This window comes from Chlamydotis macqueenii, chromosome Z, assembly GCF_036417535.1.
Source record: "Chlamydotis macqueenii isolate bChlMac1 chromosome Z, bChlMac1.mat, whole genome shotgun sequence".
NCBI lineage: Eukaryota > Metazoa > Chordata > Aves > Otidiformes > Otididae > Chlamydotis > Chlamydotis macqueenii.
This window is the reverse complement of record NC_141593.1, coordinates 15,525,392-15,538,679: the sequence shown is the minus strand read 5'-3', so window position 1 is coordinate 15,538,679 and position 13,288 is coordinate 15,525,392. Positions and strand designations below refer to the sequence as shown.

Genomic DNA, 13,288 nt, shown 5'->3' with positions numbered 1-13,288 from the left:
TTTGTGAAAATATGGTGTAAAATTAATTCTTACATGATAAATACTACTAATAAAGCCATATATCCTTATAGTAGAGGTAAGACTTTTTTGGTAAAAGAGGATGAATGTTCATTTTACTGAGTTTCTGAAACTTATGTATGGAACATTCATGGTAGATTGAATGATTAAAGTAGTGAAAACTTAAGAAACAGTTTGATGTATATGTGTGACTGGCTAACGTTATTGGGTAACAGAAATAGAGTCATGTTTATTGTGGGGATTAACTAGGGCTTCATAAAAAAAAAGGAAAAAGTGAATTCTGAACATTTTTAAATTTTACAAGGCTCTCTCTAGGAGCTTCATAAAGCAACTAGTAGCTGACTGTATAATTCAAGGATAAGCTTGTATTAATAAAGAAATTCCCTTCAATGACTAGGAACTAAGGTAGACACTCATTAGAAAATTAGACTTAAAAACTTTATCTTCCCCCTGGTTAAATTAGTTGCACAATTTGGGTATATTAGTCCCATGGTAATGTACTTAATTGGATGTCCTCAGCTCTACACACTCAAACTGAATTAGCCATGCATTGCCATACGTGGTGTGCTATTGCCTACTTGTAAGGAAAGGTGCTCTCTGATGAAAGTGAAGATTCAAAGGTTTCTTTTCATTAAATTCAGAAATTTCACTTTTATTGAAAAGCATATCTCCTTTTCCACAGTTAGGCTTATCTGATAATAACTGTCCAGCCTTCTTGAGAAGCAGATAGTCAGGAGACTCCTGGCAGTTACAATTTCAGTAGACGTGGAAGATTTTAAATTGCTTTGTTGAGGCCATGAAGGGTTGGATTCATCAAACCTATGCGTGGCTCTGTACAAGTTCTGCAACAAGTACGAGCTAATCATCAGGCTCTTTCCACACATACCATCCCCCTGTACACACTCTCTGTAAAGAAAACCTAGCTGACTAGGTTAGAAAAAAGGCTGTGTCTTCAAACAGCAGTTGACATGCGAAATAAATTCTGCCTTTAATAGCATTTGCAATTAACTATCTCCCTCCCTCATTTCTTGAGGTAGTAATTAGCAATTGGTAGCAATTAACTTGTTTCCTTTATATATTTATAGATAATATAAGTATAATCTCTGTTTCTTCAAGAGACGGAGATACTTGGAAAGTTTTCTGAAGTTCATATTTTTAAACTCAAAGAGTTCTTTACATCTACATGCTTGAACATCATTTGGCATTAGAAGGCCCTAGTCCCAAAAGTGGGGACTTTATAGCTGCATAACTGTCATGACATGAAATGGATGATACAGACAGCAAGAAAAAAAAATTAACAACTAAAAAAACCCCACAGCTTAGAGAAATCTCTTCCAAAAGGACACCTGAATTACAGTTTAAGTTACCTGAAACAAAGTGTAAAGACTTAGAAACGCAGAATCATAGAATACTTTGGGTTGGAAAGGACCTTTAAAGGTCATCTAGTCCAACTCCCCTGCAAGGAGCAGGGACATCTCCAACCAGATCAGATTTCTCAGAGCCTCATCCAGCCTGGCCTTGAACGTTTCCAGGGATGGGGCATCCACCACCTCTCTGGGCAACCTGTTCCAGTGTTCTACAACTCGCACTGTAAAAATTTTTTTCCTAATATCCAATCTAAATCTACCTCCCACTATTTTAAAACCATTACCCCTTGTCCTATCACAACAGGCCCTGCTAAAAACTTTCTCCCCATTTTTCCTGTAGGCCCCCTTTAAGTACTGGAAGACTGCTATAAGGTCTCCCTGGAGCCTCCTCTTCTCCAGGCTGAAAAACCTCAACTCTCTCAGCCTGTCCTCATAGGAGAGGTGCTCCAGCCCTCTGATCAACTTTGTGGCTCTCCTCTGGACTCGCTCCAACAGGTCCATGTCCTGGCTATGTTGCGGGCTCCAGAGCTGGACGCAGTACACCACGTGGGGTCTCATCAGAGTGGAGTAGAGGGGCAGAATCACTTCCCTCAACCTGCTGGCCACGCTACTCTTGATGCAGCCCAGGATGCGGCTGGCTTTCTGGGCTGCAGGTGTGCATTGCTAGCTCATGTTGAGCATCTCAACCATCAGTACCCCCAAGTCCTTTTGCATAAGTACTTTAATCTAAGAACAGAGTGTAAGAAATGTTGAAGTGGCTCAGCTCTGGCATTTGTCTAAGCCACCAGCCTCACCAGCAGTGGCTGTAGATGGATGCCCAGAGAAGAATGAGAACAGGGCAAGTATGGTATTTCCATTGAATGACTCCCAGTATTTTCAGTTTAAGGGATTCTCTGAGACTGTTGTGATTTGTCTACTGGGTAATCCTTAGTACATATGTCTTCCAGTTACATATTTACACTCCTCTTGAATCCACGTACTCTCACTGCAACCAGATAATCATTTGGCAAGGAGCACAGACCGATACCCTGCTGCATGAGAAACCACCTCCTCATTTTGAGGTTGAACCTGGCTTCTACTGTTTTTTGGTTTTGATGGCCATAAATTCTTGTAGCAAAAGTGATAGTACAGTCAATTCCTACCCAACCATCACAGGCCGATTAAGATTTTATGGAGTTCTATGATAACATCCTTAAACTGTATTTTTCTGAAGGTAAAGAGAACAATTCAGCTTAATTCTTTCTTGCACAGAAGCCAGCTCACCCCCATGATCATCCTTCCTGCCAGTCTCAAAATTTTTTCCTGGCTCTACTATAGCCTTTTAGAGATGAGAACACGAGATCTGCAGCTAGCATACTGATGTTATAATAACACAGATAATTCCTTTCCTAATAATTCCTAACATTAATTTGCTTTCTTAGTCACTGCCAACCATTGAGTTTACCTTTTTTTTTTTTAATTATAAGTGCAAGAGCTTGCTCCTGAGAGGTAATGGATACATTATTTTATGTATTTGTTTAGGTGTGTCACTTAACGTTGCTCTCCATCAGTGATTCCCAACCAGCCCATAGGAAGCTGCTTTTACTTTCCTTTTAACAAGCTTCTTCATCTTTATACAGTGCTGTTTCTGAAATTGAGCAGAACTATGTGAAGTTCTTGGCCTTTGTTGTTCCCATAGGGGTAGTGAAAGTAAGTATATTATGGTACCCATTACAGCCTAATGAGTCAGGTATAAGATTCTGAAAAGGAGCTTGCACGATGCTTAATGTTGCATCAAGGGTGGCATTTTGTGACAGTTCTTGTAAAGGAGGTACTCTCACAACAAAATAATGGAAAGCTTCCATTACTGGATTTATAGTTGATATTTGTCATTGTATCTAAGTGAAAACAGGACTAAAACTAAATCAGTTTGGTACATGTACATAAATTGAGTATATTTTTAGCAGATGTATTTGGCCCTTTAAAAATTAATTTCAAATTTGTCAATTTGGTAACTTCATTTTTTTTTCCCCCCAGTTGTTAACCTTCTCCTTTTTCCTATTAAAACTTACTTCCTTTTGTAATATCTTTCCTTCTATCTAATACTTGTATTCAGAAATCACAAAACATTATATTGTCATTTAGACTGTACTACAACCCTATGCACAAAGGATTGAGCATCTCTAAAGTTAACAGTATGAGGCCAAAATGTGGTGTGATTAGACCACAGTGTGCTTCAATTCTTTTTTAATAGTGTAGACATTATGATTTTTGGATACAGGCCATCAAACATTAAAATAATGGTAGAAAATCAAATAAGTTTATTAAAAATAATAAAGTATCAGAGTCAGTATGAAATTATTGCAAATTCCAAATATTTTGCCTCCATAATAATTTAGGTCCATGAATTTAGATCATAAAAGATAAAAAGGTAGTTCTTTCATTATAATCCACTGTACGTTTATGCATTTCTGTATGCATATATTTTTATATCAAGCTTAAAGAGGAGAACTAGGGAAAATACATGAGAATTATAGATATAGTCATACTGGAACTCATTTAAGTATCTCTTTATATAGCTATATGGAGAGAGTGAATACTTCTCTAGTGTGTTGAAAGCTTTTTTTTCACATAGACACAGATAAAATGTAACTTTAGTTCATACTCTGGAGTACTGAAGTCATGAAAGAATTATGCAGCATGTCAGTCTTGCAGAATAAATGCCGGTATACCACAGCATTATTTATTTGACAAACGCTGAGAAAAAGAAAGAACTGGTATTTTTCAAAGATCTGTGTGCCTAAATAATAGTCTATGTATACAGAGCTTAAGCAAACTCCTGGAAACCTCTTAGGAAGGACTATAAGTTTTTAAAATTAAAAATAATAACAAATGGGCCATTTGAATCATTGAATCATTGGGGTTGGAAAAGACCTCTAAGATCATCAAGTCCAACTGTCAATGCAGCACCACCATGACTACTAAACCATGTCCCGAAGTGCGACGTCTCCATGTTTTTTTGAACGCATTCAGGGATGGTGACTCTAACACTTCCCTGGGCAGCCTGTTCCAGTGCCTGACCACTCTTTCAGTAAAGAAGTGTTTCCTAATATCCAACCTAAACCTCCCCTGCTGCAACTTGAGGCCTTTTTCTCTCATCATGAGTTATTTGGGAGAAAAGACCAACATCCACCTCCCCACAACCTCCTTTCAGGTGTTAACGTTGGAAATGAGCAGGCAGTCACCAGCTGATTTGATTATTGTTTTTTAAGTTGCTTTGCTGCAGAGAGCATGACATGGCAACAAATTCTGGGTGCACACTGAACTCAGTTTCCCAGGGACCTAAGACAATGTAGTTTGATTTCCTGAGCTACGGGGAGTGTGTCTGCTCCTCGGTGTATGGACATACACGGGTGTACGCGCTGCAGCTGAGACACGGCTTTTGAATTGTCAGCCACTTTCCTTGCTGTTGCACATATTGAAGAAACTCTGATCGCAGTTCCTTCTGTGTTTGACATGCTTCGTTAGCAAATCCATCCTGAGCTGAGACATGGTTTGGGAAGTCCATAATCTGTCTGTTTCCAATACTACAGATAACGGTACAGCAGCATTTCTCAGTAATTATGACTTTGAACAGACTTGTTACTACACGTACGAGATTCCTTTGTCATAATTGTTTAATAAATATTTCAGACATGACAGTTCTTTCATGAGCTCTTCAAATATACTAATCCAAATCAAATCCCTGAATCTTAGCGCAGTATTTGCCTTTCATTTGAGAAAAATACCAGACTATTTAGATGCAAACTAATTGCTGTGAGAGATGTCAAATCTCATTATAGAAGAGTAAATACAGACTGCACCTGCTTCTGTCTGAACCACTGCTAAGGCATCTGAAGAGCAGAACCAGAAAGGTTTTCGTGGGCCCCCAGGTCTGGTGCACTGAGAGCACAGCAGCTAATGCAACAGGAGTGCTGTCCCGCAGAGGAGGATTTTGCACCATTGCCTTATTCAGTGCAAGATCATGCTTCCATGTGTCTATTGTGTCTCAGTTTTTAATGGAGTGAAGGATTGTTCAGCTAGCTGATGCACAGGTAGTGCTAGGGGCAGTGGATGGAAAGAGTCAAGCACTTTTGTTTTTTTTTCCTACATGCAGCTTCTGCTGAAAGCCAGGAAAGGTTATTACATACTAGACAATGCTTACCGCAGCATGTTCATTTCTATTAGGTCTGAATATGCTATTGTAATTATAGATGGCTTTGCTGATTTTTAGGAGGTTAAAAATAATAACAAAGTACCTGAGATGACTTCTGGGTTAGCTCAACTTACGTAAACACATTCTTTTAACATTGTGCTTGCTTTGGTTGGCTAGTTTCCTCTCTGGTAGGATTTGGAAAGTTTTTGTTTATTTAACTAAAACCAAATTATCTGTTTCCCTAATCCCTGAATTGTGACCATAAGTCCTTAACGTTAAAACAGCAGAAGGTAACACATGCTCCTTTGAACCCTTTAGAGAGTAATTGAAGATAAATGAAAGATAAAGAAAAGGCAATTCTTGATGCGGGGTTGGAAATGACATTGTCTGTTTTAATTCAAGATTAGGAGATGTAGGATCTGGCTACAGGAAAGCAATATAGTACCTTCCATGGTTCTCCATTTTCCCCTTGAGGGCTTCTGCAGTAAAAAGTCGTGGCACTTGCAGAAGTGGAGTGTGGGAAGAGGAAGAGGGGAAGCATAGGGCAGGATGCAGCCTTGATCCCAGTAGAGAATGTGGTGCAGTCAAGACAGGGATGCATAGTATGGATGTGTCCAGACCCCTTCCCTGTAAATTTCATTCTTGGAGGTGGTGCGAAAGAACATAATTTCCTTGAGTTTTCATGGTGGGATTTAAATTCCAGATCCAGAGTCAGTAAAAGTGGTGTTTCTGTATTGAGTGGGCATCCTTTAAACGTGTCCATGAAAGTCACCACAAATAAAGATTAGCGTTGTGACTCACCACCAGCAAGAGGAGATAAATATGCCGTGAACTGTCTGATGCAGAAGCAAATGCATGTGTCTATTTTTGTGCACTCAGTTCCACATTACGATTGTGGTAGTAACAGCATACAGAAAAGTACACAGCATTTCCCATACATAAATTTGGAGTTGCCTTTTAAAAGCATGTGATCTCAAAGGCAAAGACAAGGAGAACAAAAAACAACAGAGCACAAAATCTGTTCTGAATGCACATTTATGAACTTACTTTCCAGTTGGCACACTGGTGATTTAAGAAGGTAAATCTTGTTAAAGCTGTGGGAGATACCCAAATTAAACTCTGCAATGGCAATACTAGATCATTGTTTTGCTTTTTTCCTAGTGCAACTTGAACAAAAAAAAATGTACATTATTTTGAAACCTGCACAAAACTCTCTCTAATCTGTAATTTTGGACTGTTGCTGTTCTCTAGCAAACACAATAAGAAAAAAAAAAAAAACAACAACTGTCTTGTAGGTAAGCCAAAGGTGAAGTACTTTTTTTTTTTTTTCCTGAAGTCTTAATACCTGAAAAATTGGGGTCTCCTTCTCGGTTGCAAAATAATCTTTTGCAAGTGTGATCTCTTTTGATGAAGAGTCTTTATATAAGAGATAAAATGGAACTGGAAATTGAAAAAAAAAATTTATTTACCTATAAATGGACAGATAATGACGTTTAGCATAGCTGTGGATGCACAATATGTTTAATTGCACTTGTTTAGTTTAAAGGTAGGTGTCTAACACTGAAGGTACTTAGTGTCTGATATTTTTAGGGATTAACAAGAGTATTCCTCTCCTTGGGACTAAACTACTGTGATATATGATTATTAGAGGTGAGTGGAGTTAAAAATGTGCGAAATGTGGAGTCTGACACTGTGAGTGCAGGTACAGACTTCCCGGTAGCTCCCGGGCTGAGTTCAAGGCAGTGGTTTTTATCTGTTGTCTCTGTGTCTTTCATGGTACCTTCACACAGTCCTGCTCAGCGGTAGCGCTGGAGCCTAAGCCAGCCTCAGTAGGAGTGAAGCACTGACTGGGAAGGAGTTCCCCTAAGAGGATTTTAATCTCCTAGCTTCTTCTGTGGAGTCTATGTTTGTTAATTTCCTTCTACATAAATCTGTTTTTTCTTTTCCCTTATTTGTGAAAAGCAAAATCTCTGTGGTTGGCTGAGAGGATACTACTAAGTAGCTCTAATAGTTGCAAGTTTTGTGAGCTGATCATTGCATGTTTGAGTGCTCTGATCACTACAGGCCATTTGAGGCAACGGATGGTGCCTTGCTAGAAGGCTAAACTATTTTGTAGATAAAATAAATGTCTGTGTGGTTATATATAGCTTAAAGAAAAGTAATATTCTTTGTAAATAACAGCTTTTATTTCAGCCTGGATTGCAGTCATTAGTTTACTGTGCAACTGAACACTATTTAATATTTATTTCTGTGATCTCATGAATGTCACTTACATGTACTTAAAATAAGGGTCTTTCATGTAGAGGAGTTTTTTCTTGTACTAAATTGCAAATCAGGAAGCAAAGATGGGTCTATGCCTATTAAAAAAGTAAGAAAAGAGTAGAACTATGGAGAATCATTTGAAAAATATACCTGATGAGAACATTATGCTATGGGAGTTGTAACAGATTATTTGGGAAATACAGACATCGACAGTTCTCAAAACAAAAAACTAGCTACTCATTGTAGCATTCATTGCCACACATTGTATAAACACTTGTGTATTTATGAAAATGCCATAATCGTCCACATTTCACCAAGAGCAGAAAGTCTCTCCTCAGTAGTGGTTGTAAATTAAATAGTTTATGCTTTTTAGGGCCTGTCACGGACTAAATGCACTCCTGAGAGGAAGAGAAATGCTATCAATATTCTATGTGGATGGCTTAATATATAACAGACCTTGAGAGGAATTAAGAGGCAATGACATCTGCAGAGAAGCAGAAATGGAGGTGTATGTAGCTTGCTTTGTCATTCTCTAACACCAGATACGTTGTTCATAATATTTATACTTACAGCAATGGGACAAACTTAGAATGTGAGAAAGAGGTTAATACCCTTCCTGAGCCATTATTTAAAGTTCATGGCTGGCCTATTTTTAGGCCACCATGTGAGAAGATGTTTGCTGAAAATAGATACAGATCATGTGTCCTTGCAGAATATAGAACATCGGGACATTTCATTTCCAAGGAACATAATTGGGACTAGGAGCAGAATCTTCTTTCCTCTCACCTTTTTGCTTGTAGATTGTAACCTCGTTATACAAGCACACACTCTTACATGAGCTATTTTAACCTCTAAATATTTAACTAAAACTAATTTGAAATATAGTTATAATGGGACATACTAATTAGCTAAACTTTGATTTTTTTACATTAAATGTACAAATATGTACCTAGATATGTCCATGTACACATATATGTGTGGGAAAGCATATATGTATGCATATATATACACACATACACAGACTTTCAGGCATATACATGCAAATGCACATGTCCAAGATGTATGTGTGAGAAAAACACTACATTATACTCTGTAACAATCTTTGCATTGTGCTAAATACATACATTGCATTTTGTACTCCAGTATTGTCTTTGTATTTGTCACTGTTACAGTGTATCTTAACACCTATTTCTTATGCCACCAGTCTATATTTGTAATATATTACCTTAAAATGAACTGTAATGACAAGGGTTTTAAGGGGTCTCCTATAATATAAAATCAATATTGATAAATTTATTCATAAAAGTAGAGATTAAGATATAGTCTTAAGATCATTTGAAAATCTCTCTGAATAAATTATAGGAACATATTTCTTATGGAAATAATCCTCAGCCTATATTTAATTTATGAAGTGAGTAATATAATTGTACTTAAATGCTATTAATGATTAAATAAATTTAAAACTTTGGGCAAGCAGATGAACTGAAATTGTTTTGAAAAAGAATATTTAACTGACGTAAAGAACGTGGCACTACCTATGCACCTGCATCCTATGGCTGCTGTGTCTCATGCACAGATGCTAATGGCAGTTCCTGAGTGGCCTGCTGTCATCAGGCCCTCTTGCTTTTAGTGCATGTCTTGTTCTGGAAAGAAAGCACAAGCACAAATATTTAAGACCTTAGTGATTGCATGCAGAGAGCAAGCACAGCATAATTACTAAATGTAGGTGACAGAAGGCTACAGGTATCTCCTCTGGTCTCTTGTATATTATTTACATAGCCACCACCTCTCCATGCTCCCTAGAACAAAAATGTTCAGGAGGTAGAAATGCTGAGGATGTCGCATGCATCCTTGATCTGTGAAGTCTTGACCATGATTTGACTCCTAGTTGTAATGTGACTCACACTTTGTTACTCTGATACCGTGCCATGATTAATTGTGTCTGCCTACTGGGTGTTTAACGAGTCTATTGCATTACTTTTGCTCCAGCTTTTATTACTCTTACACATTGACTAGTCTACTCCTGCCAGTTTGCCTTCTCTTTCCTCCACATGATCTGCTGTCCAGGCTGTTCTTGCTGTCATCATGCCTACTCGCACTCCTCAGAATTTCTTCCACTCTTTACACCTCCAGTGCCATTTATACATCTCTTTACCATGCAGCTACCAATATTAGCCAAAGTGGCATTTTCAAGTAAATTCTATCTTCAGGGCTGGCTGGCTGTCACTCTGCTAAGTTACTCCCAAAGACTTCATTTTTACCATCTGATATATCTCTTCTGGAGCCAGCCCTCCACCCTTACAACTGAGCATCATCCTCATGTTTCCTTGTGAAACTGGCCTCTAGAATCAGCACTTTCAGTATTTTTCTACTGTGTGCTTGTGCTCCACTGCAGTGGCCTGAATGTGGGTCATGAGCTCTTTGCACTTGTGTCACAAGTTGCTACTCCCAACGTAACATCACTGAGCCCTTCTGCCTGATCCCACTCCAGCACTCTTTTCCGTAGTTTTCTTTAGAAGGCAAATTCAAATGGTCTCATTATTAGCTTCCCCAGTTCACGTAGTAAAGCAGTGATGAAGGCTGATTCAGAATTAGAAAGGGATTGCGCATCCTCCTTATCTTTCTTTTTATATCCTCCTGTTATATATAGATGTGTACCTCTGCAGCTGATGTTGTAAATATTCTAGCACGTACACACGTGGGCATTCAAGGTTCTGTGACACATTTGTCTAAGAAATCTAAACAAATCTTCTCATTGTTTACAAATTGTCTTTTTCAGCACTTTAAGATGCAGATTATATATAACGTAGCAGTGTTTAGATATTGTGTGTTAATAAAGTTAGGAGTTTGCTGTTTCTCCCAGATAGTAATACAGAGTAGGCCTTCATTGAATGGTTACAAATCAAATCAGATGCAAACAAAAATGTACTCAAGAACTCTAAACATAATTTCAGTGTGGATATTTCAAGCTCAGCTAACTGGGATTTATCCAGTAAAATCAGTAAGATTTAATTTTAGCCACTTAATAATTTTATAGAGAGAGAGACTTTGAACCAATGAGCTTTTAATTCATAATAAGAAGTAAGTGTTAACCTAGCAATTAACAAGATAACAGTATTTCTGATCCAGAGCTCTTGGAGGGCTTCAAAATAACTCGGTGAACAAATCACCACTGATTTTTAAATAACTGTTTTCCTGGTTGTTGTTGTTATTGTGTCAGCTAAACCACACATATAGGGTGTAGATAAAGCAAATTATCTTGATTACGACCTCCTGGCTGACTCAGTTGTTTTGGCCATTTGGGCTGGAGTACACAGGGGACTGGAGACTGGACAAAGAGGGAGGCATGGGATAACAGAAGCAATTTCTTGCCTGTTGCAGAGCTCACGATAAACTCTCCGTGGAAGTGTTCCTGCGTTCAATTTCTGATCTTCATCAAACAAGTGCAAATCAGAAATATGCCAACACAGAAATTTAGATCCAAGCCATAGCTTTCTATTTCTCCTAAGGAATGTTGATCTTTTCCTACCACCTAGTTCTTAGCTTCAGTAGTTTGTTTTAGCTCCCGGTCAGCCCTCTGCTACCTTCAAACACAGATTTTTTAATCCCTGCTTTCATCTACAAGTTATTCTTTTCATGGCCTTCCCTTTCTTCAGCAAGAGAAACTGTATTGTTCAGACATCACATGGTGTTCTGAATTCTGACTGACATATTTTCTACAACAAAGCACCCAAATCAACATGTTTTACCTAATAAGTCACACACATATAACTGTAACTCAAACTGTATTTGTGAAACTCCACTGTCTCTTCCTCTTCTTTCTGTCATGGGTAGCTACTCTTTCTTGCAATCAGGTGAATCAAGCGCTGTCCTGACACCACCAGCACTCTTTCCAGCACTATTCTAAAAATTTTTTTTTTCTCCCTGGCAATCAGATGAAATCTCACTGACTTTGGTGAATGTAAGCAGTACTCTACATTAAAAAAAAGCTATAAGTGGCATTTGAGCTTTTTTGTTCTTGAAGGATATAGAGTAGTAGATGCCACACAGGTCACATACAAGGTCAACCACAAATTGATTGGTGTTAGCAAGTGGTATCACCGGAGTTTCAGTACAAATGCACAAGAATGAATATGGTTTCTAGAATTATCAGATTACAATATAGAGGGAGTGACTGGAAGATCCAAAGTCAGTGGAAAAGCAATGCTGCAGTCGATATTAACCTGTGAGCAAGCAGACTAGACAAAGTTTTGTAATTATTAGCAAAATCAGCTTTCTCCTGTTTCTTAATCACTGTTTTAGAAAAACATGAGATTTGCTTCATTAATTTGTACAACAAAAATTATTAGTAATTCACACTACTCTTCCATGTACTAACACAAGTTTCTGATATGGGTACCAACAAGATGTGGGTACCAACAGGATTTTGTAAACTTCACATCTCTTACGATTCATCTTTCTGCCACAAACTGACAATACATGTGTTTAAATCTGTAGTCTCATTGGCACAATGGAACAACTTCAATGTTTGAAATGCGTTACTAAACCGAGATTTCAGTCTTAAGTGCCCCCGGCCCAAGATATTATTTAGTAAATACTATATTATTAGTGAGTATAACACACAAACATACACACATACAAATGAGAATGAAGATATTTGGTTAGTCAGGGGCAGAAAATTGAAATCATTATTATTAAATACATTTGCAAATTGCAGTTTATTTATTCAGTTAATAAAAGGGAACATTCTTTACAGCAACTGCTATATCATACAGTACTAATTCCATATTACCTTCTGTAATGAACTGTGGGTGGTTTTTTTACAAAGAGCATTCGGGAAATTTGTTCAGCAGTACAATTCAGAAGGGAAAACCTGCAAGAAATAGAGACTGGTGAACTGGCCCAAACTTTAAGTACCTATCTGGATTATTAGGACTTCTCAGGCTTTTAAAATTAGACTGGCTATCTCACAATTACAGGCTACCTTAAAACATTGCCTGTATCACTGCTCTGATTTTGATGCTTCTCGTCCTTTTCCGAGCTGGAAACCAGACTTAAGAGGCATAGAACATTTCAGAACAATGAAGAAGATGAAAGCTAAATTCCCTTTTAAAATAGTCCAGTTAAGGAATGGATGGACAGTTGAATAAATGAAAGGGCTCTTTTAAAGTCTTCTAAATATAATGGAAGATCCAGAGAAGAGAAGAATGAGATGCACAGAATTGCTCTCCCTTAAGCTCCATTAACTCAATTAAGCTGGGAAGAAGATGGATATCCTTCATCAGACTGACTTTATTGGAGATTTGGTTGAACCATATCCTCAAAAGGATTGTCCTGCCTGCATTTGAATTTAATGCAATAATAATTCTGAAGCATAAAAAATGCATATAAGGAGTTGAATAGAAAATTCTAATCAAGTAGGGAATGATAGAAAAGTATGCAGAAGGCCAACGTTTAATCAATGAAG

General features: G+C 37.8%; 1 protein-coding gene across 1 annotated transcript in view; it reads left to right on the top strand.

Moving 5' to 3' along the window:
* HCN1 (hyperpolarization activated cyclic nucleotide gated potassium channel 1) overlaps positions 1–13,288 on the top strand; it is a 200,048-nt gene that overhangs the window by 160,622 nt on the left and 26,138 nt on the right. The window lies entirely within an intron of this gene.